General features: G+C 42.9%; 1 protein-coding gene across 3 annotated transcripts in view; it reads right to left on the bottom strand.

The window, feature by feature from the left end:
- The window catches only part of ERC2 (ELKS/RAB6-interacting/CAST family member 2), a 975,821-nt gene extending 972,337 nt beyond the window's left edge, over positions 1 to 3,484 (bottom strand). For 2 of the 3 annotated variants that reach the window (XM_054482044.1, XM_054482045.1), the window contains exon 1: positions 3,203 to 3,484. The gene's annotated coding sequence lies outside the window, so the exon portion shown is untranslated. The remainder of the gene's footprint in view (positions 1 to 3,202) is intronic. The other variant, XM_054482046.2, reaches the window with a different exon arrangement.
- Positions 3,485 to 12,821: the final 9,337 nt, after the last annotated feature.

Here is a 12,821-nt window from a genome sequence, read left to right as displayed (position 1 = left end):
CACCACTGAGTTTCACCAGTGGGAAGAGACTTATAAGGCTTACATCTTGTAGCTTTTCCAACATAACAAAACAAGAGGGGCTGGGCACAGTGGCTCACACCTGTAATGCCAGCACTTTGGGAGGCCAAGGCAGGAGGATCACCTGAGGTCAGGAGTTCAAGACCAGCCTGGCCGACATGGTGAAACCTCGTCTGTACTAAAAATACAAAAATTAGAGAGGCGTGGTGGTGGGCACCTGTAATTCCAGCTACTTGGGAGGCTGAAGCAGGAGAATCACTTGAACCCGGGAGGCAGAGATTGCAGTGAGCCAAGATCACGCCACTGCACTCCAGCCTAGGTGACAGAGCAAGACTTCATTTCAAAAAACAATAAAAAATAAAACAAGAGTGTCACGCTATTACAAAAGAATAATTTTAAATATCATTATAGCTAATCACTAATGGAAAAGGGTCTCTGTAAATAACAAAGAAAATAAAACCCTAATTCCTTGGTGGGGAGACAACTGAAGGATGTTAAGAGCATTTATTCAACCAAGATCTACTTAAAAGTCCAATTGGAAATTTAAGGTGTCAAGAAAAATGGAAGAGTGTGAATTTTGTTTTGTTTTACCTTCTTTTAAGTCATCATCATTAAGTTTGGAACTAAATCTCTATCGAGCCAAAATTTTTATTTTATGTTATTTTTTTATATTTTATTATGTTTCTACTGGAAATATATAATAAACAAAGTTACTAAATTTGCCTATTGGCCCATGCCACAGCCTTCAAATGGAAAGGCAAAACAGGCTGATAAAAGGACTGTCAGAATCACAGTGGACTCTTAAAAGGGTTAGCTCTACGTATGCTGAGAGAACCCACACTTCAGACTGGACACATGCAGACTACACAACCAAAATTTGAAATCAAGGCCATGGCCAAGGTCATGGGCTCTGGGTAAGACAAACCTGGGCTCAGGTTCTTGCTTTCATACTAAACTGTGGCAATATACTGAATTCCTTCTAGTTATTCATCTATAATTTGGGCGTAAGAATAGTACCTACCTCACAGGGGCTCCACAAGGTTTAAAAAAGATAATGCATATAAAGTACTCAACAAAGTGCTTGCCTATGCAATAACAATGATGATGATAGTAATAGTAATAATACTGCTTTGACAAACCCAGCTTCTACATGAAAACCATTCTAATCAGTACATTCTGGCTCACAGTCTGTTTATGAAATGCTTAATTCACAGCATTATGTTCACATCCAGGTACAGCTTCTATAAAGTGACAGCTCTTTGGATCAGTCAGTAATTTTTCTAATGAATTCAGGGAGAAGGGTGTTGAAAAATCAGGCTTTCACAAGTAGTGAGTTGAGAAGGATCTGGTCCTTCACCCATGATTCATCCACCCGTGAAAGTCTTGCTGGTGAAAATCGTGACACCATCACCTTCCACATCCCTCCCTGCCAAAATTGTAAAAGTATTTTATTAAAGCACAGAAGCAAACAGACAAGATGGCTTACATGAGAAAAAGGCAAACTCTACTACTCCCCGGAAAGAAAATGGCTTGACCCCACCACCACCGAACTGACATTCTGCAAAAGAGAACAAGGCAGCCCTCACTTCCAGAAGTTGAGTTAACTGTCAGAACTAAAAGAATCCCTTCTATTCATGTGACTCCCCATAAAGAACGTTTGCCGGCTCCAAAAATACCTTATAAATCCATCCAGTAGAGCCAAGACCCAAGTACTGTATACTGAGAAACAATGTGACTTTACAAGGACAAGAGTGACCATAGGAGACAAAGTGCCACACCCTTTTCCCGGATAGCTCAACGGTACATGTTGTCTCTTATAAAGACTGCAATTCTGGAGAAATAGGTGGGCAATTCTAACACACCCTCCCCCAATTCCTTCTTTACACAGATTCATTTTCATTTTTAAGCCAATGGCCGCGGCATCCGCAACTACTACAACTAATAATCAGTGGGGTGGTAGGTAAGGGATGGGGAGGACAAGGAAACACAGGTCAAATATACTTGCTTCTAAAAGTCCATTTTCAAAGAGTTTTCTTCCCGCTTGTCTGCCTCTCACAGCTGGATCCCCATACCAGGTGGAAACCAATGGTTAAGTAAAATCACTGATTTAAAGAGCCAACCAGGAAACTAACCATGACAAGTGGGAGCTGCCCTCCTCTCCCGAGCATTGATTGGCTCTTTGGGTTCCACCGGTCCCCATTCTACCCACGTAAGTGGCAGGTGTGGCTGTCAATCACAGAGGGAACTGACAATTCACCGCTCGGGGAGTAAATTGCCTTTCATACAGCAAAGGCAGGTAGCCGCCTAAAATCGATCCACTCCTAAAAGAGCGGACCCTCCCTCTCTGGCAAGGAGAACAGAGACCCTTAAGTACAAAATAAATAAGGCAGTGCCGAACGGAGAGTTTACGAGCGCTATTTTATTACCCCGAACCAAAGCAGCTCTTAATCTTCATTCACTGTCCTAAGATGATCTTTCAAAGGCTCGTACGGTATTTATTTTTAATTAGGTACACCTTCGTAAGTATCCCTTTTTTTGTATAATTAGAAGATGGGGAGGAGGAGAGAAGGAATGCCGTTCGGTTCAATTTCACATCGTATTCCTTTTCATACACCATCGCCTAGCCCTCCCCGATAAATTGGCTTCATTTTCCCTGACACGGGTTTTTTTTAAAAAACATGCTCCCCTCTGAACCCACCCAGGCGGCCAGCCACCCCACCCCCGGGCTGGGGCTCCACCTTTCTCCACTTTGTTCTGCTTAGGATTGCTCAAGACCCCCGACCCCGCGAAACCCCACCCCTCGAGGCAAGAGGGGACGCCAGGCAGAAGAGGGGGATCTGAGAGAAGAAAGGCGATGGCAGTGAGGGTGGCTGCCGGAGAGGGATTGCGGGAGGTGGCCCGGGCAGCCGGGGCTAGCGAGCGGCGCCCGCGCGCCGGAGGAAACCGTGCACTTGTTCCAATCCGGGGGTTTATACATCAAGGCAAATCCTCCCTTAGGCCGCCCCATCCCTCCCCCCGCCCGAGAAAGCCCCGTAGGAGACGGATGGTTCACCCCTAGGCTCCCCACGATAACGCATTGCAGCTCCCCACGAGCGAGGGGGACCCGGTACGAGGGATGCCCGGGCACTGGCTCCCCAAGGGAGCCGGGCACCAGGCGGCCCCGGCCGCGGCGTCGGCGTCTCACCTTTCCGATGCTCGCCCCGGGGCCGTCCCACATGGATTTTTACAACCTCTCGTCGCCTTGGCCCCGGGCGGCCAGCAGGAGCAGGAGCCGGCGCCGGAGCCGGAGACCGAGCGAGCAGGAGCGGGAGGCGGAGGAAGAGGAGGAGAAGCGGGGCGGGGAACAGAGAGGGAGGAAAGAAGGGAAGGAGGAGGACACTGCTCGGAGGGCCGGGGCCAGGCGCGGGGCCGGGCGGGGCCGGCGGCCGAGGGGGCGGCACCCGCCGCAGTCCCGAGACGCGCGCTCGCGCGGCGCTGCCAGGCGCTGCGCTCGGCGGGGCCCCCACCCGGCCGGCCGGCAAGCTCGCCGGCTCGCAGAGGCCCTGACTCACATTCCCAGCATTCCCGAGGAGCCGCTAGTGGGGCCGGAGCTGGGGCCCGGGCGCCTCCGCTGGGGGCAGCAGAAAGCGCCCGGCACGGGCGGGGGTCTTCGCAGCGCCTCCTCCCGGCAGGCCGCGGCGCGAAGCACCTGTCCCCAATCTTCTGTCCCCGACGCCCCTTCCCGGGTACCCTCCTCCAAAAGCTGCCAGGCACTCCCGGAACTTGTCAGATGACTTTGGTGACAGGGGCAGGGATGGCACTTATCTTTTAAGTTAAGCATTGGAGTAGGGGGTCGTGGTTACCATACCCTGGCACCGTCCATCAGCTTTAATGTTCCTTAGGAGGTTGAAAGAATTTCATAAGATCTTTACTTTCTTGTTCCCCCAAAGAAAGGACAGAATGAAAGATAAAGACGGGAACAAGAGAAAAGATCGTATCCGTCATATTCATTGGGTGCCTCTTCTGTGCCCTGAAATGTGCTTGCATTGTCCCAATTTAAGGTAGAAAGATGATGTCTGAGTTGATACGCGCGCACACAGGCACACACACACATACACCTCAAGGTAATGAGCAAGAGGATTTGGACAAGTTTTTCATTGGAAAAAGCTTCCACTCAACAAGTCTGGAGCCCCAGCTGCTGCCATTTTATATTAGGGAGGGTACTGGGATAGCCATGGGCATCTTTAAACTTGGTCTCTTTCACTGAGTAGTCAATTTGCAGGGAGAGAGCAGTCATTTCCTTCCTGTCCTGATGAGTCTGCTTCCAGCAATTTCAGTGGCCAGATCTAAATTTCTCCTGCTGGGAAGCTCAGACAAATAAAGCAAATCCAGCCATGGGATGTTTGGGTGCGCAGAGGCATAGAATTAGTACAGCGATTAGAGGATGGCTCCTTCTTTCCTCCCCTGATAGGAATTCAATTTTTTTTTTTTTTTTTTTTTTTTTTTTGGAGACAGAGTCTTGCTCTGTCTCCCAGGCTGGAGTGCAGTGGTGCCATCTCAGCTCACTGCAACCTCTGCCTTCTGGGTTCAAGCAATTCTCCTGCTTCAGCCACCTGAGCAGCTGGGATTACAGGAGTCCATCACCACGCCCAGCTAATTTTTGTATTTTTAGTACAGACGGGATTTCACCATCTTGGCCAGGCTGGTCTTGAACTCCTGACCTCAAATGATCCGCTGACCTCAAGCTTCTCAAAGTGCTGGCGTTACAGGCGTGAGCCACCGCGCCCGGCCGGAATTCAAATATTAAATGATTCCTGCTCAGGGAATCAGACTCTGAGAGACAAGGATGCCTTCCTGTTCCAGCCCAAATGCCTGTTCCTTAAGCATGTACACCTCTGGTAGCTAAGGTTTTTCATAGACTCTCCTTGCCCTCATCCTCTTCTTTCTCTCTCTAAGAAATCAACACTCATTCTCCTGACCTAGATGCTCCAGGGGCAAAACCAAGCTCCACCTATTGTGTTTTGTTCCCCACATACATCCTTGACAGCCTCTGCTCAAAAGGCTTGTTGTATATGAGAGCCTTGTTGAGAGTCCCTTGAGAATTCCTAAAATCCCACATCTTTTGAAACGTGGCCAACATTTTTTAGTGCCCCCCTCTGTGCAGGCACTTACATTTTCTCAACTATTCTCACAAATATTCTATAAGATGTTTACCATCTTTCAGAAAAGTTGGGTAACATACCAGGGTGATCCCATGAAGAATTTATTTAAATCGATGCCTGAGGTTCACTCTGGTTGGCCACCCATTCTCTTTTCCTTTGATCCATGGGTTTTAAAAGGAACCCTTGACATTCAGGGGATCAATTTATTATATACATGCTTATGTACATTTTCCCACAGAGAGAAGATTCATGGTTCTCAATAGATTTCTTTCAAATTGGGTCCTTGACCCAGAAAACTTAAGAATAATTACTTTAAATAGAAAGTGACTCTACATAGTAAAACAAAGAGTGGAAGTTATAGGAATCTTAAGCAAGTCATCTTTATCCTCTCTGGGACTTAGTTTTCTGAAAATAAAAAGCTGAACTAAAGAATCTTAAGATTGCTCTCAACTCTAACATTTTCTAACTTTATGTTAAAATACACATATCTGTGTGTATAGGTACACAAATACATACACACACACACACACACACACACACACATACCCTCGCAATATGCTAACAAGTAGCCATTGTGAGATCTGACCCTTCAGGACAGAAAATTCTAAAACATATTGTATTTTCTAAAACATGGTCCATTGCTCCAGGTTTTGTTGTCGTGGTGGTTTGGTTTGGTTTGTATTGTTTTGACGGTTATTGATGTCTTTCTTCATCTTCGCAAGCTCTTCTCAAGCAAGTCAGAGACAGCATACTTCCATGGCAGATATTTTTTCTCACCTATTCATTCATTCATTCAACAAATACTTATTGAGCATCTACTTTCTACTAGGTCCTGTGGGTTCAGAGCACTGCCTCAAGCACTGTACAGTTTAGTGATGGAGACAGACAAGAAGCAGGCAACAACAATACTGCCTATGAAGGGACAAAGTTCTGGGAACTGCAGGAACATGCAGGAAGGATAACCAACTGTTCCCCTGGGGTTCAGAAAAAGTTTTCCTGAGGAAATGTCAAATTTGCTGCCACATCCAACTTTGCTACCCTGTGGTGTGCTCAGCCTAGAGTGGCAGCTATCATAGATGGGAGCTGTGGTGGACACCTGCCCCTGGATGAGCCATGACAGGCTCTCCTTCCAGTATTTCAAACTGAACTTGAAGAATGAGTCAGTCAGCTGGCATTGAATGGTGAGATTGTAGACTGTGGTGGCCTAAATTAGAACTATGGCACCAAAAACCATGACGCCAAAGTCATCAGGAAGTAAGTTCTAAGATCCTTGCCAAGGAAGTTGGTCTGTAAAGAGGAGAACAGCCAGCCATGTAGACAGAAATGAGATTTCTAAAGACCTAAAGGCCTTGGATATCTACCTGCTTATTTGACTTCCCCAGTGTGAGTATCTAACCAGTATCTCAAATTCGATTTTTACGCACTAAGTCTCTCTCCCAAGGTCACCCATCAGGATAATGACATCACCAATCATCCTGTTGCTCAGGTCCAAACCTAGGAGTATCATTAATTCCTCCTTTTGCTTATACCACATGTTTACACCCTCAGCCAGTTCTATCAGCTCTACTTGGGCCTGAGCCAAGCCATGTCAAAGCCTGAAGCAAAAGAAAAACTGTGTACCCCTACATATTTTTTAACCAAATAGAAAAAGTTAAGCTCTACAATGAAAAAGCATGACTATATAAAAACACCATAATGCTCAATCAGTTCTCCTATGATTGTCAACCCTCACAAGCCTGCCAGTGTGGGAATATGATAGCCAAGTGGCCTTGAAACTGAGCACAGGTTGAAAACAACTGTTCTTGTTGCACAATGATGCAGGGTCATAAAACAACAACCTGTGTTGGTTTTGTTTTTGTTTCTTTGGGTTTTTTGCATTCATTTTGAATATAGTAATAGCAACAAAGAGCAAATACCAATTAGACAAAATCGGTACTATGTGCCAGGCCCTGTTCTAAGCTCTTTGTGTGCATTAACTGACTTATTCCTCACAATTGACCTAAAATATACCATTATTATACCTATATTACCAACAAAGGCACAGAGGCACCTGTAGGTAAGGTAATTTACCAGGGCCACACAGCTAAGTCATCGCAGGGCTGAAATTCTAACCCAAGAAGTCTGACTCCAGAACAAACGAGGTAAAATAAACTGGACTTGGTGAGCAATTGGCTATGGGCAAGAGAGAGGAGTCAAAAATGCCCCCAGGAGTCTGGTTTGGGCAGCTGGGTGGATAGTGTGCCATTCACTAAAACTGGAAATAAAGTTGGAGAGGAGTACACGTTTATGGAAAGTTTACAGATCATATGGGAAACCCAATTATGAACAGTTTATGGGTTCAATTTAAGGCTTTTCGTATTTGAGATGCCAAGGACCTCATGGTCGAGATGTCCAGAATATGGCAGTTTCAATGTGCTTTGAAGTCAGACAACAGATACTTGATGAAGACAGTATATGAGAGTCACCAAGTTTGGTGATTAGAGTCCTGGGCATAGCCGAGTAACCCAGAACAGTCATTAGCATGTCCACAGGAAGAATCTAGTTAAATAAGAAACAAAATCCCTAAACAACTTATAATTGTCCGTTCTTCTTAGGTGTGAGGTCATTTGGGCAAGTCTTAACAGGGTAGATTTTAGCTCAAAAGAAACGTGATTGAGCTGCCACTTTAAAACAAAACAAAACACCTAATTAACTGACCCATCACCACAACAGTTGGACTGGAAAAAAGTCACCTGATCCTTTGGAAGCCAACAACTGGTTCCATTTAACCATTCAAATTATATTTGCCAGGAATGTTTTAAGACCTTTGTAGGTTTTAAGCATCATAGCAAACATATCAAAATCCAGCACCATGAAAAATACATATTTTTTGGCTGCGCATGGTAGCTCACATCTGTAATCCAGCATTTTGGGAAGCCAAGGCAGGAGGATCACTTGAGCCCAGGAGGTCAAGTCTGCAGTAAACTGTGATCACCACACTGCACTCCAGCGTAGGTGACAGAATAAGACTCTGTCAAAAATATATATATATTTATACACACACATACACACACACACACACACATTTGTTTTTCTGTGAAAATGCTTGAAAGTTTTTTAAATTATTTGAGCAAGAACAATTCATTTTATTTACTTGTGGCTGTGGTTGTCCAAAATCATTAAGCATACTCAGAGACTATTATAAGGTGAGAAGAAAATCTAACATACAGTTGTTTGCAAATGAAAGGAAATGTTTGTAAATATGAAAACCCATAAAGTTATATTTCGTAGACATTTATTAAACATTTAATTCTCAATTTATAATTTTCTGTAAATCTGTCATCTCAAGGCAGGCAAGTCTTTCAGGGTTTTGCAAAAATGTTGATTAAGTGTTCATATAATGTAAAATAACATCAATTTCTTTAGTTCCTTGGCTTCCAATAACCTCATTTCCTGACTTTAATCACTCATGAAGTCTGACCCCCTTGCTATCTTCGGGTTCCATGAGAGGCCTCTATGTTTTTTCAGTAGAGATCTCCTTTTTTGTTTGTTTGGTTTTGCCTCCTTAAGTATCTTTAGTGAGTTTCTCTTCCTTGCAACCACAAGCACTGTCGGAATTGAAAGTCAGCTTCCTTCTACCTAGGCAAGCCCCTCACTCTGGGCTCTGTGTGTTTCTCTGTGGTATTTTCCATGAGCTGCTGCCCATTGCTTGGGCCTCCTCTTCCTTCCTCATTCCCTGGCTTGGCTATTTAAAGGTAGCTCATTAGCATGTTTTAAATTACGATAAAAGCTGTAAAATTAGGAGAATTTTTAACATACCCATTTTAAAATAACTCCAAGGTAGAAAAGCCCTGTTTGAAGCTCTCGAGGAGAGAAATAACCACAGACACAGGCTTTAAAACCTCCACCATGCAGCAGACTCACGTAATCTTATTTGCCTCACTCAAACCCTGCTTCCTTTAGTCTTGTGCTTTTTGCTACCAAAGGATTTATATTCAGACACCACGCAGTTTTCCTTCTAAAGCTAAAGGCTTACGAGAGAGTTGAGCTAGCCTAGAAACCTATGAAGAGTTCTTACCTTGAATCTTGTCTGCATTTCCACCCATGCAGATACTGAAAAGACCCAGGCAAAAAATTAAAGCAAGCTAGTAATAGGATTCACTACAATCAGAAAAAAATAACAAAATTCAGGGGAGGTATTGAAATAAAGTGTATAAAATATCAATTACACAGCAAAGCCCACCTTTTTACAGTTTTCCTCCACAGTGGCAAAAGTTCAGAATTTAATAGTTGTGTGTCTTCAGACAAATTACTTACTTAGAGATTCTTTTCCTTATTTATAAAATAGGACTAGTCACAGTTTCTTTTCAACATGACTGTGATGAGGATAATCATATAACTATTCAGGTAAAGTCCTTAGATCACTCAAGAAATGGTGGCTTCCGTGCTCATAATAATGATCAAGAAAAGAATGTAATTTACATACAACACTCTTAGAAGGTTTAAATTAATCTGTGAAATCTTAAAATAAATGGCTAGGACTAGGGTGAAGCAAGTGAAACCCTAGCCTTAGGTGCACAATTCAAGAGGGTACCAAATTCTCATTAATCAAGATACATTATATTTTAACATAATATTTTTGAAAAACAAATTCGTAAACTACAGTCCATGGACTGGCTGCTTGTTTCTGTAAATAAAGTTTTATTGGAAGTTTTGAGAAACAATAAACAGAAAAAAAGGACCGGAGCTTCCCTTATAGGAATTTTACACCCTGAGGGTCCAAAGAAGAATTTCTTATACTAGGGCTTTTAATTAACAGCCAAATTCCTAGTGCTGGGAGTGCTGCCGAACACTTTCATTCATCTATTATCTTTACATCCTAGACTCTCTCTGGGCAGGAGAAAAACACCTGTTCAAAAGGTGGATTCTCATTACGAGAGGAAGGGTAACAAGCTATTCAGCAATTCTTGGAACCAAAATGAACTTGTTTACCCATTTTAACAAGAACCCAAGGTCTACAGAATATCTGCTTTTAACTATATATTGGAAAAGTCAATGAGATAAATATCTGAATAAACACACTGAATACTCGATAAATATGAGTCATTTTTTAGTAATAGGATAATTGTTAATGTAATTTGAAGAGTGGAATCCACAGTTGTACTGCAAAGATATAAGTGATGGGTCCATTAATCAGCCTGCTGCAGAATGGGGCCAATGCTAAAGGGAGAATGGGGCATAAACCCAGAAAATGGGATTGGGTGCTGGTTTTTCTTCCAAGCATGAGGTATATATCCTATCACCTACAAAAGTGGCTCAGATTACTGAATGTTCTAGCACTAAGCAATTCTTATAGACAGTACAAAGCCTCATAACTTACGTTGCCAAAAATGTATCCATTTCTTGAAACAGGTTTTGGATCAGCTCTGAGAAAGAGTTCTTTTCCAAACAAAAGCCTAACTACACAATTAAAGGAAAGGGAATTCATTCAGTTGGAGAAGAGTAATGAAAGAAAACAAGTTATTTTAAATGATAAAAAATATGAACCAAATTGGCAACAGCTTTAGAATGATTGCTCCTGGGTTTGATTAATGGGATACATTATCAGCTGAACAAAAAAAGAGTTTATCAGTTTAGGACATTTTTTACTTAACCTTTCAATGAAAATCTTAAAACTTTTTTCAGCATACAAAAATAGGAGGAATGGCTTAGAAAAGAAAATTGAAATGTTCCAGAAAAAGCAAAAATCTACCCTCTGAGATAACTGACCACCACTTATAACAGCCTGGTGTTTATTCCCTTCGATTTTTGAATGTATATATATGTTTAATTGGATCCAATTATGGTTTTTGTCTTTCAGTATCCTTTATCTCCTTCTAGGTTTACACTTTGCCCTTCTGGCTTCACAAGTTGTCACACCACTTTTCCTCCTTAGCCACAGTGATTGCTCCAAGCACTAGACACATGAACATAGCCAGGCCAATCAGAATCCTTTCCTGAGATTTTTCAACTACTGGAGCTCTGTTCTTCTCTAGTCAAGGAGCTACAAGAATGTAATAACAGGCCAGGCTGCAGTTGCTCATACCTGTAATCCCAACACTTTGGGAGGCCGAGGTGTTAAGATCACTTGAGCCCAGGAATTCAAGACCAGCCTGGCCAACATGGCAAGACACCATCTCTACAAAAAATTAGCCAGGCGTGGTGGTGTGCACCTGTAGTCCTAGGTTCTCGGGAAGCTGAGGTGAGAGGATTGCTGGAGCCCAGGAGGTTGGGGCTGCAGTGAACCATGATCATGCCAGCCTGGATAACAGAGCAAGCAAGATCCTGTCTAAAAAAAAAAAAAAAACAAAACATAATAACAGAGTTGGTGGCAACCATGGCTCCACTGTCATGGAAAAGCTGCAGTGAGCGGCAGAGACAAACGGCAGAGAGAAAGTCTTGGCCCTGAGAGCATTCAGGTTCCTGATTCCATTGCTAAGGACCCCGATGTCCCAGTCATTCCCAAAGCTCTTTTGTGCAGTTCTTTCTTCAATTCTCTGAGTGACTCCAGCATTGTTCCAGTTCTTATAACTGTCTTATACCCATAGTAAGTTCCATTTCTTACTGAAGCTATTCCCCATGGTTATCTGCCACTTGCAGCCAAGAGAATCCTACTATACATACTCCTCTGCAATTTGATTGTATTCAGTTAAAATTGTACATAGCATGGACAATTTCCATATCAATGCACATCTCCCTCTTCCTTTTCAATGGCCGAATAATAGTCCTTTGTATGGATGAATGTTTATGACCTTTTTCTAAAGCCAGAAACACAAGAAGGTTTTAAAAGTGGTAAACACAGAAAATTATATTCAGCTTGAAGAGCTGCAGCCACATTAGGAGTGGTGATTGTTATGGAAATGAGAGGCCAGCATTGATGAAGTTTAAGTAGCACTTATTCCCCAACCACCCATGTAGTACTCATCAAACCTGTCTTATGCAGAGTAATTTTCGGCATTTGTTATCACCTCTCCAGATTTCTAAAAGTTATGCCTTATATATGCACCCCAGTTTCCCTGCTTCACCCAGCATTGTAACCTTAACTCAAACACTCATTCACAGGGTCTTCAAACCTATTTGTTATAGATGAACAAATTTTTGAGTGAAGTTGAGAGGAGGCTGTGTTTGCATGAGTTGTTGAGACCTGGAACCATAAGTACAATTAGTACCAAGTTTGAATCCATCTGAAGATCTGAAGTCCAATGTTTTTACCATGCAGTTTCCAAGACATGGATCAACTTTAATAAAGAGTTACACTTGGGCTTCTCAGTCATACAGTAATGGGGTCAAGTTCCAGTTCCTCCGTTTATACGTTGTGTGGTCTTGAGCTAAGACTCCCCTCTAAGCCTGTTTTCTCATTAGAAAAAAAAGAGGGTTGATTAATAGTACTTATCTCATAAATAATTTGAGAAGATTAAATAAGAAATTGTGTGGAAAGTTTCTATGACTGTGCTGCATTCATAGTAAATGCTTAATAAACGGAGGCTAGCATCATCTTCTTCATGATATTCAATACATTCCGTTGTCCAGGGCTGTATACCGCTTCCACCTTCCAAGTTTTTCAACTGCCAAAGTGACTTTCAGAAACTGTTCTTTAAAAAGCTGGGTGCTAGCCAGGAAACATTTGGAAGCAAAAATAGTCCT

The sequence above is a fragment of the Pongo pygmaeus genome, chromosome 2, assembly GCF_028885625.2.
Source record: "Pongo pygmaeus isolate AG05252 chromosome 2, NHGRI_mPonPyg2-v2.0_pri, whole genome shotgun sequence".
Taxonomy (NCBI): Eukaryota; Metazoa; Chordata; class Mammalia; order Primates; family Hominidae; genus Pongo; species Pongo pygmaeus.
The sequence above is the reverse complement of the archived record's forward strand: the minus strand, read 5'-3'. Positions and strand labels throughout refer to the sequence as shown.